This window comes from Rhinolophus hipposideros (assembly GCF_964194185.1).
Source record: "Rhinolophus hipposideros genome assembly, chromosome: 3".
Lineage (NCBI taxonomy): Eukaryota > Metazoa > Chordata > Mammalia > Chiroptera > Rhinolophidae > Rhinolophus > Rhinolophus hipposideros.
Genome location: NC_138049.1, coordinates 81,409,225 through 81,430,431, shown reverse-complemented (window position 1 = coordinate 81,430,431; position 21,207 = coordinate 81,409,225). Strand labels below are relative to the sequence as shown.

Below are 21,207 nucleotides of genomic sequence, written 5' to 3'. Positions count from 1 at the left end.
CACATTGGAAAATTACTTGGAAGCATCTGGCAATAATTATTAAGATATGTATAAACTATCAATCAATTGCTCTCCTAGATCTTTCAAGAGTCTCTTGCATATGTACTCAGGAAGGGATATACAAGAATAATCAGAGGAGTACAGTTTATACAATAAAATAATTACAAAGAAAGTCTAAATTTCCATTAATAGAATGTAGAGAGTATAACTTGTGATGGAACATATACATGAATACTATACAACAGTGAAATAAGTAACTCCTACAAATACCAGTGTGGGTGAACTTCTAGAGCATAATACTGAGCAAAACAAGCAAGCTGGAAAACAATAAATAGAGTTGGCATTATTTATATAAAGGTTTTTGTTTATATAAAGTTTTAAGACAAATAAAATAATACTATATATTATTATTTAGTAGTATATACTAAGAGTACAGATAAATGCATAGGATGATAAAGACAAATTCAATATAGTGCTTATTCCTAAAATGGCAAGCAGGTTACACAAGGGCTTCAAATCTACTTGTGATGTTTTGCCTCTTACACTAGGTAGTGGGTCCATAAATGGTTGCTATGCTATTCTTTATGTCCTTTTGGAAAACAGGTTATAAAAAAGTCATTGGCAATCATGGGGATTAGAATACAGAAAATTATATTAGAATACAGAGTAATAACACTTGTAAGGCCACAATGATGCAATATTTCCAATGGCCCAGTCCTTCCTAATTTGCCTCCTATCCTCATCACTCCACCAAAGCAGCTCTGACTAAAATTATCACTGAGTTCAATGTCTCCTTTAAGAACCAGAAGTACAGGCATGGTGGCAGGTGCACCGCCATCACCATGGAGGGCGGGCTGGCTGGCAGAGGGCAGGCCCACAGGGGCACAGTGTCTGGGCTGCGTGACCCAGAGAACCAGGGCTTCCTCTCAGGCAGGGCCGGGTCAGTGCGAAGCTATGGCCCATCCAGCTTTGCCTTTGACTCAGAACTTGAGATCAAAACTCGCTGAGCAGAACAGACGCTGCTCCCGCTGGTTTCTCAGACCACCACACTTATTAATCCTAAAGATAATACCAAAAAGTCTGATAAAACTCTGAAAGCAATTCAGCGTGTAGAACAAGCCATCAACTTGGCAGTTGGAAGGCTTGTTAAAGTAGGGGAAGCTGTAGCCAGTGAAAACTGGGACTTGAAAGAAGAAATAAATATTACCTGTATTGAAGCTAAAAAGGCAGGAAAAACAATTGCAGCACTTACAGATGTAAGCAGCTTGAAGCACCCAGAATCTGCTGGCCGTATCACAATTTTTACAGATAAACCAGGAAGTCATAAAGGCTGCAAAATTACTTCTTTTTTCAGTGACAAAAGTGTTGTTGCTGGCAGACCGAGTAGTCATTAAGCAGATAATAACATCGAGAAATAAGGTTCTTGCAACTATGGATAGACTAGGGAAAGTAAATTGCTTTTAAGAGTTTGTCCAAATATTCAGTCAATTTGGAAATGAAATGGTGAAGTTTGCACATCTAACCAGAGATAGACAAAATGTTTTGAAAGATGAAAAGAAAAAGGCAAAAATGGTAGCAGCCACGGCAGATCTTCAAAAGTGTACAGTGATGTTTCTCACAGCTTCAAAGATGTGTCTCAGGCACCGCAACTGTGAATCGGCCCATAAAAACAAAGAAGGCGTATTTGACAGGATGAAAGTGGCATTGGGTAAGGTCATTGAAATTGTGACTCGACTGCAAACTCAATGGAGAGATGGCATTTGATCTATTACTATTTTTACTGGAATTAAATAATTCAAGATGAATATTGAAACTCTTTGGAAAAATCTTTATTTTCAGTCAAAAGAAAATCTTACAGTGACATTGGAAGCCATCTTGGAGCGTACAGAGGACTTTTCTGATTCTGCCTATATTGGCCATGAGCACAGGGAATGCATCTTGGAACTATTGACTCATGTGAGGATGGAACTGCAGCAGTTCAGTTTCTGTGTGTATTCAAGCTCAAAGCAAGACAACAATAAGCATCACTAAAGAACTGGAACTCAGTATATTGAAACTCAGTCACAGCCTCAATGGACTTAAGAAAGAACTTCATAGTACAGCAACTCAGCTGGCAGCCGATCTGTTAAAATACCATGCTGATCCTGTGGTTCTAAAAGTATTAAAACTTACTGGAATAGAAGGAAATTTAGAAGGTTTGGCTGAATATGCCTGTAAACTCCTGGAACAGAAAAGAGCTTGCTGACACCTGTCAATTGTCGTGACTTGTATCTGGGATAGAACCTCTTGAAATAACCTGTACACATACAGAGAAGACATTTCAGGTGACTGACCAACAGATCATTTCTCCTACTGAAACACTGACATTATCTCCATGTAGTAAAATTGATAAATAAAACTTAGATGTATTCTGTGAAGCTGGGAAATCCAAAATCAGTGACATGTCAACACTGCTAAGAGAAATCAATGACGTGTTTGAAGGAAGACAAGGAGAGAAGTATGACTATCTTTTACTTCCAAAGCCAATGAATAATATTGCACACCTGAAATCATTAAAGGCAGACAAACCTGACTCTGAGGAGAAAGCCAAGCTACCAAAGCTTGGACTTAAGCTCAGTTTACTCACCTCTGATGCCAAGTACAAGATCAAGTGGGAGAATCAGGAGAATGAGATTGTGTAATATGCACAGAACATGTGATGTATGGCCTATTCTCTATGTTTATTAACTAGGATAGATGGGCCAGTGAAAACTGTGCAGGATTTAATTCATTAACTGGAGGTTTTTGCAGAAAGGAGCTTGAAGCTTGCTTCAAGTGTACAAGCTTTCCTAAAACAGCTGAAAGATGATGACAAGCTTAAGTAAACAAACTAATTCCTCTATGCCATTAGCTCCAGACAATAATTAAGACACCTTTGCAGAATCAAGTGTATCTAAAGGTTGGTAAGTATTACAAAGACAAGATCCATGATGGCTATTTTGGTTCACCTTCTCTCACTTTGCTTTAAATTGCTGAAGATGTTTCAGATGTTTCAGATGGGTCTCAGTTACAAATAAAGATTCCATGGATGGTAAAACTAGATGTTCTTTTGAGGTCAGCTCTCTGAACACTATATGGCAAAGCTGACATTTTTAGAAAGCAAATAATCCTTTACATTTTTAGAAATTGAATAATTTTATAAAAACAATAGTGAAATCTTGCTTTATTTTCTGATCATGAAACTGTGACGCTTTTTGACAACTAATAATGCCATAGTAGTTGTTAAAAAAACAAAAAAAAACAAAGTACAGTCATGGGATTCATATGACATACCCATTATTTTTTTCTTAAGTTTGGCTGGTACAGGAAGTCTTTGAGAATGAGTCTCTGAGAATGACAATGTATAATAATAATAAGCTTCATTAAACATGTTTGCAATGTTTGGTGCTGTCTCAGATGTGATCACTTTAGTAAACTAAATAAACACAGTCTTCTGGCTGTGATACCTAGTGTATAAGTATCAATTCAGCAAAGCCTCTATCTCTGTTCTAATTAGCAGAGAACTCTAGAATTAGTTTGTCTTTGTCTGGAAAGGATAACAATATAGCATCACAGCATTGCCTTAAAGGTACATCAATTCTTCAACATTGTGTCACAATTTAATCCAGTATGAAATTGTTTGCTTTACTCACCCATAAAATACTTTATCTATTCAGTGATTTACTATGTTGGTGATATTTTGTTGACAATACCTACTAATGGTACCTGGAAAATAGAAAGTATCTAGAAGCCTTTGTACAATATAGAAGCATTTAAGGATGTGGAATAAATTTCCATGAAAATTAAGGGGCCTAAGACTTATGAAATTCTTGTGGGTCCTTTCATCATATAAAATATCTCTATCCAAAGCAAAAAGCAAGTTATAGCTGGCTGGCTGGCAGTTAACTTGTAAACACAAAGGAGCAAGATGAGGACTATTCTGACTCAGTAAAAACGACATCATGGAGAATTTCAAAGAATTTGCATCTTTTTTTTTTATGTATTATTTTGTTTCAACCCAAGTAATATATAAAAAATATTGTTTTATATAGATAATTTTTTCCTTTTTGATTTTCTGACTTTAAGTCTGGAATCATTCTCCTTATTCTGAAAGTACTTCCTTTTCAAGTTGCTTCAGTGAGCATCTCTTGTTGGAAACCCTCTCAGTTTGTTTGTTTGTTTATTTATTTATTTATATTCTAAAGATATTCTTATTTTTCTGAAGGACAGTATTCTTCAGTGAAAGTTTAGCTGTGCAAACCTTTGTAGACTGACATTTAATTTCCCTCCACAATGTAAATATATATTTTCTCTCTTGGTTGAATTTTATTGCTAATGTTTTAAAAATAATTAGAAACGTGCTAGAATAATTAGGCATGTTACACTTTCTCTTTCTAGCCACTATATCTTTAACTTCTCTTGAATATTTGCTTTTTCTCTCTGTGTTAAAATATTTAGATCTTACTTCCTGTATTTATTTTTTTCTCACCTGTGTCTAATGTGCTATTTAATTCATCTTTTGCATTTTCAATTATTACATATTTCATTTAATTGCCTGGAATTTTGTGATAATCTCTTTTCCTTTTGCTTATTTTTAAATCCCATCTTGTATTTTCTTCAGCATTTTAAATAAGGTAATTTTATTTCTGAATTTAATGAATCTAACATCTAAAATCCTTGGGCTTACAATGCTGCAGTTAATTTTTTCTGCAGCATTTTGCTCGAGGTGGTCTGTTGTAGCTGGTATTCTGTTTTTGTTTGTTTGTTTGTTTTGTTTTTAATTATGTAGTTATTTTTATTGATATTTATTAGTGAGAATCTATAGAGACCAAATTTATGGAATTTGGATTTGCAAAAGTGAATGTTCTTTTGCTTCTTCCAAATATCCTGAGGATTTCAAAGTGAGGTGATTTTATATTAATGTCGAGTTTGAAATTTTGTCATCCAAATTTGCAGTATAAATTAGAACCATGAACTTTCATGAGGGCAGAACTTTTGAAGAATATTTGGGGAAGGGTTTTACTTTTGCATTTGTAACCAAGGCAGCTGACCACCAACAGTTTTCCTGTTGCCTTTCTTTGCTGGTCAATTTTCCACCCGCCCTTCCCTTTTCCACTGAGTCTGAAGTTCCTTTGAGGGCTAAACTATATGAAGAGTTTTCAGTTTCAACTCTTGACTTTGTCCAAACACAAAGATCTTTCTTTGTGCATCATGCTACCCTTAAAACCTTTATCCTAGGACCTAAAACAAATGTGGTTTCATTGTTTGTCTGTCACATCACATTTTTTTTTTTCTTGTAGATTCCTCTGGTTTTTGGCTGCTAGTAGTTTCTTTTGTTTTCTAAACTCTGGGGATAATTAAATGATCTCACCTATGAAGTTAAAAGGATTCTCATTTTATTTTGTCCAATATATTTTGTCTTGTGTGTCTACTGCTAGAAGAAGCTTAGTGCCATCATTTTTGCTATAAAGTAAATTATATGGAACCTCAGAGACCATACTATCTCTCTCAATTAGATTTGTTTAGAGAACAACAGTAAAATTTCCTTAGGAGCACAGAGGAATCAAAACCCTTTAATTTATAGAATACAGTTTTCTTCCCTAGTATTTCTCCTGCATACATGTATATGTTCATGAATGCATGCACGCACATAAAAGCAAAACAAAAACAAAACAGAACAAAAGAGAAATCACAAATATGGCAAGAAAAAATGATTTTGTTTACGTTGTATCTTTTATGTCTCTAAGAATATAAGAAACTTAGATCGATAATTTAAACCACTTATAGATAATTTTACAGTTGAATGTGTATTGTAATATTCTTCTTTATATTTTATAAATAATGACTGTTTAAATTGAACATTAAATTCCCAAGGATTTAAAAACTATGGATAGAGTACTTAGAGATTTGTTAGAATAACATTTTAATACACTTAAGAAAAAGCTTAGAAGCAAATTGCAAATTATTCAAAAGTAAGCAGCTACCATTTCAAGGGTAAATTTTACTAGACCTTGCATACTATTAAAATGTTGAATATAATTTGATAATACTGCTAATTAACAGAAATAGCTTTAACTATAATTTAAAAAAACCTCTTTTCGTAGGGCAAAACCAGGGTGATTTACCTGATAATCAGAAAGAATTGATTATATCAAGTACTTTTAAAATTTGTTCACTAAAAAAAAATCCATTGCTTATGATAAACTGTAGTTTCATGAAGAATACACTTTTTCAAATATATTTATTACATCAAGTACTAATACAAGCATGTATTTAATATGTTTTACTTTTAGAATAGCTAGACTATAAGCAATAAAATATCTAAAGTTTTGCGTAACGATTTTTAAAATGTTATAAAACTCTTGCATATTTGAATCACATTACTATGGCTATCATAAAGATTATTTTGGGGACTAGAAATGACATTGCAAAATTGAAATAATATTAATTTAATATTGAAATATAATTTGATATTGAATAAAATTGATTCACATAATTGGAAACAAGTGCTTTTTTAGTCGTCAACATACCTATCAGAAATAAAAAATACCTCTTTTTGTCCTAGATTTCAAATATCCATAGTGATTTTGTTTTTTCAACGTATACTTTACTAGCTTAGTAGAGGTCAGGATGTTCACACATAATTCTAAAAAATCCTTGTTTAACAGACAACATTTGAAATATGGTATAGAGGAAAGGGACTAGGCAGTCAAAGAAAAAAAGTGACCTAGATGCCATGATAACAGGATCAGGTTGAAGCCTGGGTGGTGACAGAACAGGGTGGCTTGGATCAATGTCCTAGAAGCAGAAGACAATGAAAGATGGTGGTCATGGGAGAAAAATACTTCCTACTCTATGAAAAAATTGTAAACTAGATAAATAATTCATAAGCAAACAACAGCATAAGGCTATAACCTCACATGACTATTATTGTTTAAAAGCATGCAGTTAAATGATTTTTACAATATTTAACTGAGATAAGAAAACCTATTATACCTATTCATTTAAAAAATATTTCAAATCAACTTTGTAAAGGCACAAGAAGGTCCAAGATACATCAGATGTAGAAACTTAATTCAATGAGCTTCCACTCTAACTGGGAAAAAAGATCAATTAATTAACTGATTATTTCATTCAGCAAATACAAGCTTATTACATCATGAGGAAGAGGTCAAGGCATGAGTAAGAGGAACAGCGGAACAGCATCGTAAATACACGTGGAAAGTCTAAAGTTCAGTTGGCAAAAAGCACAGACGTGTGAAGAAAATTAGTAGAAAACAGAGAAGTAGGAGGAGGATCATAGAGGACTGATGTGTCAGGATAAAGAAACTGAACTTTATTCTGCAATCAGAGACATTTAACTTTTATGAGCTAAGGAGCAACAAAATTAGAATTGTCCTTCTAATGGATTTCTACCCTCCCATCAATGTACAGACAGCTTGAAGTAGAAAGGAGGAAGAAGTGAATTCAGATTAAAAAGCTATAACAATAGTTCAGGTGGTGAAAGTGAGGGTCAAATCAAGGATGCTGGCAACAGCAAAGAGAGGAGGGAACAGATGGGAAAGATTTTCTGAACTAGAAGGGACAGGTCTTGGCAATGAGTAGATTGTGGGTCAAGGTGATGTGCGATCTCAGGAGAAAACTGTAATGTTTCATGTCTGAGTGACCTAGATCATGGAGGGGACAGACACTAAAACAGGAAACCCAGGAGGAAAAGGAATTTAGCACTGGGAGGGTGATGAAGTCAGTGTTTACGTTTATTATTGTGGTGCAAATGGGATATCTGTGTAGAAGTCACCAGGAGATGATTCAAAATATAGGTGTGCATGCATGCACATTTGCATACAAGTGTGTGCAACAATACAGGGGAAAAAACAAATAAGACACCATTCTGATTTTCAGCTATACTGCTTTAGTAATTAGCTAGAACTTTTCCTCAGGTTGTACGTGCATTGTGTATGGGGGGATGAATTGAATTTAATTTAGTGTCAATCAGTTGACTTTACTGGACATCTCTGGCATTTCAAACTGTTACTAGTCCACATTTCTCTAGTCTCATTCAGTCTTAGCACTGGTACAACAATTTGTTTTGATAGCCACAACCATCAACCGTTTAATCTTTAAGTCAGTTCTATGTATAAACTGTATACCTTGCCCATTGTTTGTATGTCCCAGGCTTAGGGAGGGAAATATGAGCAACATCTGCATTTGGCTCACCAATACTGATAATCTGATGTATCCGAGAGCTGAGGCAGACAATGAGCAGAGGGGATGGGGAGAGAGAGATAAAAGGGGAGGGGAGTGGAAGGGAAGAGCAGAGGGAGGGGGAGATGGAGAGGAGAAGGGAGGAGAGAAGGAGATGGGGAATGGAGGGCAGTGGAAAAGAGTGGGGAAAAGGGAAGAGGAGAGGAAGCACATGAAAAACCAGAATTATCTCAATACTGGCTCGCTTCTATAGAACACTACTATGTGTCAGGCAACGCTCTCAAAAGTACTATTATTATCTCTCTCTTTTTAAAAGAGATGACAGCTGAGACCTTTAAGCCTCTTTAAAAGGAAAGCAATTTTCTGAATGTTGCAGTTAGAAATATAGGCCTTTGAGGACTGACTCTGCCACTTATTAATTCTAAAACTGAGGCTCTTAAACATACAGCCTGACTCTCAAAAGGTTATGGAAGACTGATTACCACAGAGAGGTTCTATCTCTGACTGGGATGTTTCCCATTTTCCACCTGATTGCTCCTCCCCTTCTGTAGCCTTGAAGAACCTGTTCCTTGAAGCCCATCATCCTGATGACATTCCTTTCGTAATACTCTAACGATAATAATATAAAGCATGGTCTGAGCTTGCACTTGGTGTGAGGACTGTGCTTAGGACTACTTTTACATGGGTAACTTATTTTAATCCTTCATCCAACCCTATAATTATCTCCTTCTACAAGTGAAGAATCAGGGGCTTGGGAAGTTTAAGTAACTTGTGCAAGGTCACACAGCTAGGAAATATCAACCTAGACCGTATAACTTCAGAGGCCCTTTTCTTAATTTCTAATATATATATATATAATATATATTACTATAATTGAATTCAGCCAAACTTTTACATTGGCTCTTTCATGTATGGGGGTAATAAACTGTGTTTTCGTATTTTCTAGTTTTGAATATGAAATAGCTACATGTAAACACTGCTCGTTTGCCTAGCATTATTACACCTTTTCTCCTCAACATTAAGCACCTGGCACATTAGTAAAACGGTATAATGGACATAAAGTATTCTTTTCTCCTAACTCTGCTACCACCTGGCACTTTGTATTACTCTAAGTCTCTCACTTTTTCAACTTTCCTTTAGTCTTCATTAGTCGATCTTTTGTCCCTTGCAGCTGTCCCTTCTATTATTCATTTCATTTCTTCAATAACTTGCAAGTGCATTTTCAAGAATTAGATATCTTCACAATATGAAAATAATTTTTAGTCTACTATAACTATTTTGAGATCACCAATACAATACCAATGTTAATATTAGGACGTTATTTCAAGCATTCAAAATAATCACAAATTATGAAAAAGTTAACGAATAAATTACTACACACAGTAAGGAATTATGACTATAACCATATGAACATACTATTTCACTGGTTGAAATGCCTCAAAAGCGATAAGACCTTGGACAAATGAAGGTCAAAATCCAGAGATAAACCTAAAAAAATTCAGTAGTTTAGTTCAATAAGCTCAAAAGTGGGGGAAAAAAAAAACATTAGAAAGTCCATGAATTGCCACTACTTATGTGCCTGGTCTTTTTATCCGTGGTCCATATGAGAGCACAGTTTCATTCAGCTGAACTACTTTGATTCTCACTAAGAACTCTGAGTTCAAAAGCACTTGAATATATGGGAAATTGTTGGGTTCAAGTGTGGGGCAAGCAATTGGTATGAAAATAGGGGAAGTTTAGAAGTTCATATTATAAACCAATTTTCCCTCTCCCATTAAAACCTAGTGGGATAGAAAACTGCTTCCAAAGAAACCTCTTTGAAATCACAGCTAGAGATTGCAAACATACTGGTTAGCTGGTAGGCTCACTTTGTCTTCTTTCTATAGCTGAATATAGACTTCTGTTGGATTAAGGATAAAAATATAAAATATATCGTAAAGTGCTACATAGTATGAACTTGATGATTTATGGTATTTTGTGTGCATGGAATCTAAAAAATCTTTTAAAAAAAAAGTAAGTATGGAATAAATATAAAGGCTTTCTCACTCCCTCTTCTTTCTATATTTTACCTCACATCAATAATACAGATATCAGCAATAAAGAATGAAGTATAATGAAGAGAATATATATATATATATACATACATATATATGTGTATGTATATATGTACATATGTGTGTATATATATGTATATATACACATATATATGTACTCTTAGCTTACTCCACACTGACCTTTGATGATTGTCAGATTTCTTGTATCGGGCACTGGATTAATAGGTGTACCATGTATAAAAGCCATTGGCAGGTGACTCTGTGTGTGTGTATGTATGTGTGTGTGTGTGTGTATGTGTGTGTGTGTAGATCAGGAATTCAGTTTTGAACATTTGACCTTGATACCTAAAGAAACATGCAAGTGGAGATGTGCATATGATATATGTTGCCTATATAAGCATGAAGTTCAGAGGTATGGTCTATTCTGAACATATAGATTTTGCAATTAAAGGGATAATACAAATTGAAACTTAGTAATGGGAATAAAAGGGGGAAATGAGTAGATTAAGAAGAAAATAAAGTTTAGGATCAAGACCTAAGGAATTGTGAGGACGGAGAGCCAACAGCAAAGGAGACTGAAAAAAGGACAGCTAAAGAAGCAGGTCTCATAAGGAGTGTGGCATTAGAGAAGCCAGAAAAATAGACTTTTAGTAACAGAGCCCTCAATTGTGTAAAAAGCTGCTAGATCAGCCTGTGTTATGGCAGGACTAGAAAGTAGAGAATTAGAAGTACTAGACTAGAACCAATAAATAAATGCTTTGGGATTCTTGGAAGGATTTTATGAAATGGGAAAGACGGTACTTTAAATGCTATTGAGAAGGTCTAGTAGAACAGGAGAAATTTAAGATACAGGAGAGTGAATATTTTGTAGTTTCTGTAAAGGAGAGAGGGAATACCATCTGTATTGCTGAGGGTTCTTAGTCGCAAAACGCAAAATTCACTGTCATTGGTTTAAGCAGAATAAAATAATTGCCCTTGATTATTAGAGCCTCTGTCATGTTTATGTCCTAGTTACAAGGCAGATGGAAATTTGAGTCATATGTTATGTTACAGAGGCAAGTCTCATAACAAGGGATTTTATTAAATATCGAAAGGGTATTAAAAAGATGATGGACACCAACTATAGGAGAAATATCTACTACAAGAGCCAACACTTGAGTGGATGAAGTGGCCTGGTTAGTAGTTTAGAAATTCATCTATGGTAATGAGAGAAGAAAGAACAAATGTGTGATGATCTAGAAGTCAGTTTTGAGAGATGCTGTCTGAGGGCAATGATTTTTCTCAAAAAAGTAGGATATAACTTTATCTTCTGAGACTGAGGGGACTAGTGAAGATCTGAAGTTTGAGAATGTATAGAAGATTTAGAATAGTCATTGTGGAGACTGAGAAAGAAGGCTGAAAAACAGAAATAATATTAATGAATTGTGTAGAAGCTTCCATGTAGGTTGATAGCCTTGTATTTATAGTGGTACCCATTTTTCCAACTAGATGACATTTAAAGAATAATCAGAGGCCTGGATGATAATGTGGAAAAGACAGATACCCTGGCTTATTCTAAACTTTGAATTCTGATTGGAAGTCCTTTAAAATGGTAGAGAAGAATGAGAGTTTAAAAATATTAGAAAAAATATCTATTATAGATCTAAAAATGTCAAGGAGGTTCTCACAGTCATACAGTACTAGCGGCTAATGCTATTGTATGAAACTTGGAATGTACTTGAGCCATTAGTATCTGCACATAAAGATAGATAATCATCTCTATCATATGTTTTGTATGATGTGAACTGGCCTATTTTTCCAGCCTGTCAATGTTTTTTTGGGCTTTTATTCTGCAATCCCTCATATTCACTTTCCTTCCAGGCTTTGCTTCACTTGGAAATTTCATAAAAAAGACTGCGTTTCCATTCAAGTAACTGATGAAAAAGTTGAACGGGACAGGGCTTTTACATGGTCCTGTAACATGCTATCATGAGAGTAACCCAAATGCTTAGATATGTGGATTTAGTAATCCTTTCCTCAGTGATAGAATCACAGAATTTTACAGCTATTCTACCCGCCCCACCACCAAATCTTTGCACAGCTGAGCAAGCTGATGATCAAGGGTTCAGTGATTTTTCCACAGTCATCAACTAGATGGTAAAAATTCAGGATCAGAATTGAGTTTTCTGACAGTGAACCCTGGGAGTAATGGCTCTTCACACATTATTCTCCCTCTCCTTATGTGAATCAAGTTTTTTCAAATTGAAAGGTTTTCTACACAGCAAGTAAATTTTTATTTTCTATTAATGAATATAGGATAAGACTATGTCTCCATTTTTTTTCTTTAAATACAACTGTTACTGTGAATGAGGTCCCAGGGAGTGTTACATTCACATAATCTGTCTGTCACCCAAGATTATAGTCAGGAGATAAATACTGCATTGGAATCATGACAATGAAAATGCAAAGTAAACTGATTTTTGAGCTCAGTAATTATACAGTAAATTTTGATTCTGTGTGTTCCTTAAGGCTATGTTGTTTGGAAACTGCAAACTGTCTTTGTAGCTATTGGCTAATAAACAAAAAAATAAGTATTCACTCAAAGTCGACTTCAAAAATTGTAATATAATATATAAAGTACATCTGAAAATACATTCCGGTCTTTAAGTTTAATTATAAATATTATTATAGTAAAATATAAACTTTTATGAGCAAATCTCTCTTTTTTCCAATTGGAAACAAATTAGAATTCAGATTTAAGACTATTTTCATACTCATTTAATCACCCACAAAAATGTTACCAAGACTATCAACTTGCTAGGTCACTAGTAGTAGTTTCAAACTAGTAGAAAAATATGGAGATAATATAATAAATTAATATGTGATCTAATTTTGCCAAATACTTAAACATGTTAATATGTGAGTAAAGTTTCAATAAATTATGTTTAAGAAGCATTTATTGGGTTTATACCCATGCTAGTAACTGGAGATGCAAAAATATCTTGTCTCTGAAGAAACTCATAATATATAATAAGACAGAATACAGGCATACCTCGTTTCATTGCACTTTCCTTTATTGCACTCCACAGACGTGTTTTTTCATGCATTTTGTTATTGCATGAAAATTATTATTGTTATTGTTATTGTTATTGTTATTATTATTGTTATTTTCACAGATGTGTTTTTTACAAATTGAAGGCAAGATCTTCCACCAGCAAAAAGATTGTGACATATTGCAATACTGGCTTTATTTTGGTGGTGTGTAACTGAACCCACAATATATCCGAGGTATGACTGTATAACAAAGGATATAGACATAGGGATAATTTGTTATCCATCTTTTTATTTCTAAAGGAAGTCAACTTGATTAAAGAGGGCACTCTTTATAAGGCACAGCATAAGCAAAGCAACAGAGGTGCGTGAATTGCAATGGATAACTGAATATACAATCTTTAAACCATCTCATAGGTAAAATCTTATCTTACTTCCATTGTAGTTTCACAGCTTTTCTTTTTGGACCATTAAAATATTAACCTGTTTCTACAATTCATTTTTTATGCCTACATTTACTTTGAACTTGGTTTCCACAAAACATTTAACAAAATTAAAATCTTATTAGTGCTTTAACATTATGTTTGGACCTGAGCAAATCTAACATTATTAATGTGTTGTTGTTTTTGTAAAATTTTTGTCTTCTTAGACAACAATGCAAATAACAATTAAAACAACAACATTCAAAATTTTTCTAATAATGGCCTATTCAAACTTTTTTGAGATCTTTCTCTAGTTAAATTTTAATGAAATCAAACAAAAAGGTAGAGGAGAAAAAGATAACACAGATCAAAATTCTTTAGGAATGCTACACAATTGTCATTAAAGCATCATTCCCTGATGAGTTTCTAAGCCATTGTATGCATTTTGGTATTTATTTTCAAATCTAGAAATAGAAACAGGATTCAGGAAGATGGGTAACAGGATAACAATGTTACTAAGGTAACAATGATTGGATATTACTATGTAGATTGTATTATAACAGATATTTTATAATTATTATTATATTTGGTCATCTGTATCTGTGAGCATATTATTTTTCTATTGTTGCATAACAAACCACCACAGACCTAATGATGTAAAGCAAGATACATTTATTGATTCAGTTTCCATTCTCTGGGTCCTCTGCTTAGGTCCTCCATTATCTGGGTCCTCTGCTTGGGTCCTTTGATTTTGATTAAATCAAAGTGTTGGCAGGGGCTGTCATTTCATCTGAAGCTCAGGGTCCTCTTTCAAGGTCACCAGTTATTAACAAATTCATTTCCTCTCAGATGTAGTGGTGAGATCCTTTACTTTACTTGTCAATGAGGGACTGCTCTCAGCTCCTAGAGGCCACCCACAATTCTTTGTCAGTGACTCCCAGAAGCAGATCACAACATGGTTGTTTGCTGTCCTTCAGGCCTGCAGGAGTCCCTCTCTCCAGCTTTCCCTCTAGTCAGTCACAAGCCAGCCTAATAAAAATTTAACATAATCATGGGGGTGACAATGCCATCACCTTTTGCCTTGTAACATACGGATGGCCTAATCAAGGAACAATTATCTTATATTTACAGTTTCCACCCACACTCAAAGGGCGGGGATTATACAGGGCAGAACATACCAGGGGCAGGAATTTTGGGGACCATCTTAGAATTCTGCCTACCACAGTGATGTACATATTATTTTGATTTTATAGATTAGGGAATTAGGACTTAGAAAGGTTTAATGATTTGCCTAAATTTACACTGCCAACATGTGGCAAGACTAACAGCCGTCTAATTTAAAAGACAGGGCTCACTTAGAAAGGTTTAGTGATTTGCCTAATTCATGCTGCTACCACGTGGGAGGGCTAACAGCCATCTAATTTAAAAGACAGGGCTATAGCCATTATGATTCACATCCTCTCTAGGCCTAATGGTACAGTAATCAAATTTTCCTTAATATAGCTAATCTACTTTCTTAGTTTCATTCTCAAGTCTGTACAGAAGACTTTCAAATGTATATCTCTAATCCTGATGCCTTGCTTGAGCTACAGGCCCCTATCTTCTAGCATCCTCGGCAATTTTATTATTTTATGACCCAGTTCAAATTCAACTCATCCAAAACCAATTTCAAGAAATTACCCCTCCTATAGTTCCAAATTCTATTACGTGCATCAGTATTTTTCTTGCTCATATTGGAATTTTTGTACGTCCCTCTACATTGCGGCTCTGTGGACTAATCAGAGGCTGATATCCCAGTACCTATCATGGAGCTCACCCAGGGAAAGGGCTCAGTCAATGCTTCTTTTTGCTTGGCAGCCAGGGCTAATTGTTTCACTTCTTGATGTGAAATATATCTGATATCCATCTGTTTTGCTTCACTCACTTTGGCATTATCGTTAGTAATGATAATGAGAGATTCGCCTTTTTTTGGTAAGCATCTTTTTGTACTCATTTAGTAAATATATTAGCTGTTCTCCAAATGCTATAAACGTACATAACTTTTACCCTGTCTGAGACAGCATTTCAAATGCATTTAATTAAAGAAGGAAGTAGAATCCAGTGGTAGAAAATTAGTAAATAAAAATGAATTATAGAAATGTTGCCAGCATTCTAAGATTGGAAAATATATTTTAAGTGATAAATTACTGCTGAATATACAGAACCCACTTGCATAGCATGAGCATCTTTCCTCAGAAGACTCTTACTTTTTAAAAACTTGCTGATGGATATAAGTTACTAAAGTAACATCTTAGATATGCTATATAGCTCTAGACTTCTGAGTACCTACAAGGATCCTCTGAGTGCAATGCTAGCTGATAAGAATAAATGCACCTAATATGGACAAGCATTTTATGGATTATGGAAGAGTACTGAGGGACGTAGAACCAGAGTGCCTGAGTTGTCATCTCACTGTCTCCAGTTTGTCGTTGTGTGACCTTGAGTAAGATACTTAACTTCTCTGTGTCTCGGTTTTCTGTTTTTCTAAAAAGGAATAATGATAGCATGTTTCTCACAGTTATGTTAGAAGAACGAAAGGAATTAATATTTAAAGAATTTAGGATGTGGTCTGGTATTTTGTAATCACTATGTAAACTAATAATAATATTAATATAATATTTTGGGTATGTTAAAGATTCTTTCTAGACTATACAAATATAGTTCTAGTTTAGGGATCTTTAAGAATATCCATTTAAAAGCATTCTATTTATGCTACAAAAATAAAAAAAAATAATGTAGAAATTTTCATTAATAATTAATTATCCAGAAGAGATACTAAACATGCTTACAAAGCATTTTTTAGAAATAGAAGAAATGAGGAGGTCTCATATTATTATCAATATTATATTAAAATTACTACATTATCTCTTATTTTATATTATTTTCCCACACGAGGTTCAACTTTTATTAGGAAACAAATTTCTTGAAATCCTTTCTCTTTTAGTAGAAAAATTTTTGAAGAATTTTATCATGATAGTTCAATTTCTCTCAACAAGTATAGTTAAATACATCAGCAGAAGCAGAATGTATTTGTACATAGTAAGAGAGGTAGTGGCACAGGAAGTGAGATGCAGAGTTGATCTGAACTTTTTAGCAACCTGGAGTTGGGAGAGAGACAGCTTTATTGCTCCTAACTGCCAGCTCTGTGCTTGATATGAGTTGGATATTTTTCAGATTAAATCAAAAGGCAAAAATTGGGTCATAAATCCTACGGAGTTCTGTTCTGGGAAATATACTGGGAAACAAAGTGAGATAGCAGCCATGAGTGTAGCCTCTAGGGTCTGGCAAAAACAAACAACAAGATATAAATACAAAATTAAAATTGATACGATTAAATTACAGAGTGATTTCAGTCTCAAGATCCCCATTGAAAGATTGTGCCTTTGGTTTAAAAGTTACCCACAGTGGAATTTCTTTGCAGAGTTCCCATTTCCAGGATCCACTGAAAATTTTTTCCTTGGGCTCAGCAAGGCCATAAGGGATTTGTCAAAGTTTTCTAATTTTACAACTATTACATAAAATGATAAGGCAGCTGGGTCACTGGAAGGCAAAAGCATCCAAACCAGGATTTTGCTGGCTGAAAGAAAATCAAAGTGATGTATGAAATAGCAAGCCCTATGGAAAAAATGTAAAGAAACGTCAGGGGAAAGTGTGCAACTATAGAAGATGTTTAAAGCAAAGAATCTCATAGTGTTATTATTTTTTTTTTTTGGAAGCTGTAGCCAGGAGCAAAGATTCACTTTGTTTTGGCAGGTTAGAAATACCTCACTAGTTTTTACTTTACTCAAAATAAGAAACCTATGGATGATGTAGGTTCTCCTTACTCTCAACCCCACATCCTAGCCTTTCCTGACACTTGAATCCTCCTACTCTTTTCTACTTTATTTTCTCTCGAGGGGCAAGTTCTGAAAGCTGGTAGAAACTAATGAAAAGTAAAATTTCCCTGACAAGTGTTAAATATATTGTTCCAAGTATCCAGTACTATATACATACACACCTCTGTGGAGTCTGAACCAAATATTTGTTGACTGATCACGTCCATAGGCCTGAATTTTAACACAACATTTAATATTGGATTATAGCAGTTCACTGAAAAACAAATGTTCATGCCACATATAATTTAAAAAAATATTCTAGGCTTCCCGTGGGTGATGATTTATGAATTATTTAAACTGCTTATCAGAGAGCATGACTAGCTGTTTTCTTATATAAGGTGATTCTGGACGTTGTGTCCATCACTGTCAATGACAGCAAGTGTCTTGATTGCTGGTATGTAGAGATAACTCATTTTATCATGTAAATAAAACTTTTTAAATATTCAAATATAATCAGAAATGCAAGTTAGCCTGACATTACCAACGGGGATGGGGAGAGGGAGGTCATAAGAAGTGAGAGAAAGAGATGTGGAGAGCGAGACAGAGTTCACTGAGTCTGAGTTTATCTCAGACCCTAGTGTTCCATGTCCTAGTGGATAAAAACGACTTTGTACAATGAAGAATGAAGTAGTCTTTCATAAATATTCTTTTCTTAAAAGAAAGTGATATTGTCTCATACTGAACAAAGACAAAAATTCTGGTTTAAATAAAAAATATACTTTGGAATATTTTGTTTCTGTGTGTGTGTGGCCACTCTGCATAAGCAAGATGAATTCTGACCCGAGATTTGGTTCCTATGTAGAGACTGATGATAGCACAGGTGCCAAGGGGTGATGAAATGTTTGTCACTCACCTAACAAGGCTTTGTGGGGATAAGAAGTTGGTTCCAAATGTCTTGAGAGAGCAGGGAAAGGAGACTGGCTTGTCTAGGCTGGTTAGTGGGTGGGGCTGGGCTGAAGGTTCCCGTCTGTGGGGCTGGGCTTGCGTGGTTGGAATTTCCCACTGTTTCTAAAGAAAAAAAGCACCCAAGCTTTCTTATCAGAATGTCCAGAAATGGGACAGAAAGAGAAGAGAGTGGGGTGAGGTTTAAAAGCGAACATCAGAAAATGGAGTCAGACCCTTTAGTACAATACAAAGTAAAAATAGCCAATTGGTGTGTGCATATTTGCATTATTTTCTTCTACTTCAGTTTACTTCTTAAGTGTGTTTAATATTGGGCATTGCCCATCACTTTAGCGTATTTTCTCATGACAGTTGACTGTTTATGGTTATTTCAATGTGCTGCCACCAAATCATCATATTTTATATTTCTAATGTCTTCGATATCTTATTTTCTCTGCTGGCTGAATTATCTCCTTACTGTTCCACTCTACCAGCTCCATCACTCTGTCCTTCCCTAATCACCTTTCAAAAAGCAGTTTAAGTATCCTCTTCTGTAAAGTCCTCCTGTAGTCATTTATGTCCTTGTCAATTTCTATACAATTTCATTTTTAAATCCCAGAAACAAATGATAGTAACAATTGTTCAATAACTTGTTTAACAATAACATGTTTATTAACTTATAATACAAATATGTGTTGAGTGCCTGCTATACGCCAGATGCTGTTCTAAGTTCTGAATCAGAAAAAAATCTGTATCATAGATGACTGTGATATGTACAGACAATCTGCCATAATAGAGGGACAACTTTATGGAAGTTTTCTTAAATAAGGTATACCGGAGTGTAATTTTGAATGACAAATATTCATTCAAAATATTTAACCTTCCTTATAAACATAAAAATTAAAACTTTCACTTTTATATAGTTTACCATTAAAGGACCTGAATAATATATTATTTGTCTGGTTTGTATTTAGATTTTTTTTTAAAAAGCTTAAATAGATTCAACATCAGTTACATGGAAGGAAAGAAAAGCTCCACTGATTTACGTGAAAAGTATTGTATGTGTATGATTCTTAGACTAAGTGACTTTTCAAATAGTAGTAACTGTAACACAATAACTACAATTACTCGCAATTATCTACAATATTATGACAGTAAACTACGAAATTTGCTTTTCACTGAAGACACTTTTAACCAAAGGCTCAGCTTTGCTTGGGCCAGATTTTCTCCCTTTTGTTCTTTTTTAACATTATACAAATTAGATAATTTCTATTCTCTACAGATTTGTTTCATCTTGTGTTGAAAAATAATTTCTCTATATGTCTATTTATTTAGAGAAAATAAAACTTGTAAACATTTTCATTTGCTTTTCTTTATGGTTCACATAAAGTAATTGTTTCTATTGAAAATGTAACCACACTTTTGAAAATAATATAAGCTATATTTATGGCTCAATACAAGAAAAATACTTTAAAAAATCAATAGAATGAAAAACAAATGTATCTGGGCCCCACACCCAGGTGACATACACTGAGAGAAGAGCAGTGCTGAAACTGTTTCAAAAACCTTAACCATCACCAAAAGCATAGAGATCACTGTAATTTATCTGTAATGTGGAAAAGTAATTAGAAAGTTTAAACCAACCAAAGAATTGTGTCTCAAAAAAGTGATCTTGACATTTTGACATAATTTGAACAAAGGTTATGAAAATAACAAGTCATAGATTAAACAGGTGTGTGTAATTATGACAGTTGGTATCTAAATATTATTTGACTATATCATACAAAATCTTGACTCTCCTGGATATGATATCTATCCATCTAGGTGAAAGGCTATTGAATTTAGGACATCTGAAGAGCTTACTGAAAACAACGTACTCTGATGTAATAGAACTTTCTGCTGTGTACAGAGCTTATTACATTGCTACATGTTCTCACCTGAGCAGTACGATCTTTATTTTTAGCTCCTTTGGATGTTTCAATTGCATTTCTAAAAATAATATTTTCTTTGCACATGCAATTTTGTGCATCATTGCTCCTAATTGCATCTTTAAAATGCATGCTGTGAATATTTAGCCCTAAAGCATACCATGAACTTTTTTAAATGGAGCATGCTTTGATTGCTGTGACTTCTTAATTTTCTCCATGAAATGAATATCCCTCATGTATATACTACGAAATGAACAATGCTGGAGGAAGACTTTATCCCCCAGATGGCCTGTTCGGTTCTAATTCTCATAACATGCATATTCAACAAAAATGAGGTCATGCTTATCTCTGATCCCTAGGCAATCCCAAGGCAGTGGAAACATAAGGGCTCTCGACATTCCAGGATACTGTGAGTTTGTAAATGTGAGAGGGGGATTTTCTCCATTCTTGAATAAAGCTTATTTCATAAATTTGTTATAAAGGACGCATTCCTGCAATTGGTAATCTATATAGCTCTTTTAGCAATGTTCTACTAATTCGTTTTTCTTGATTCTTAAAGCCAGATAGGATGGTATTTATTTACCATTCAAAAAGTATTGAGCACCTTCCAAGCAACAGGCACCATGCTAAATACTTATAGTTGAGTATATGTGGAGGGTCTCACAAAAAAGAGTAAACTAGTAAATAAATCAAATGATTATACATTGTGGTATGTGCTATGAAAAAGAAAAACTCACTAGGCTGAGATGGCAGA

At 34.4% G+C, this 21,207-nt stretch overlaps 1 pseudogene across 1 annotated transcript; it reads left to right on the top strand.

Annotated features, from left to right (window-relative positions):
- The first annotated feature begins 842 nt into the window (after positions 1-842).
- Positions 843-3,126, top strand: LOC308494378 (alpha-catulin-like; annotated as a pseudogene). The gene has a single exon. The product of its transcript is annotated as an alpha-catulin-like (transcript).
- The last annotated feature ends 18,081 nt before the right edge of the window (positions 3,127-21,207 follow it).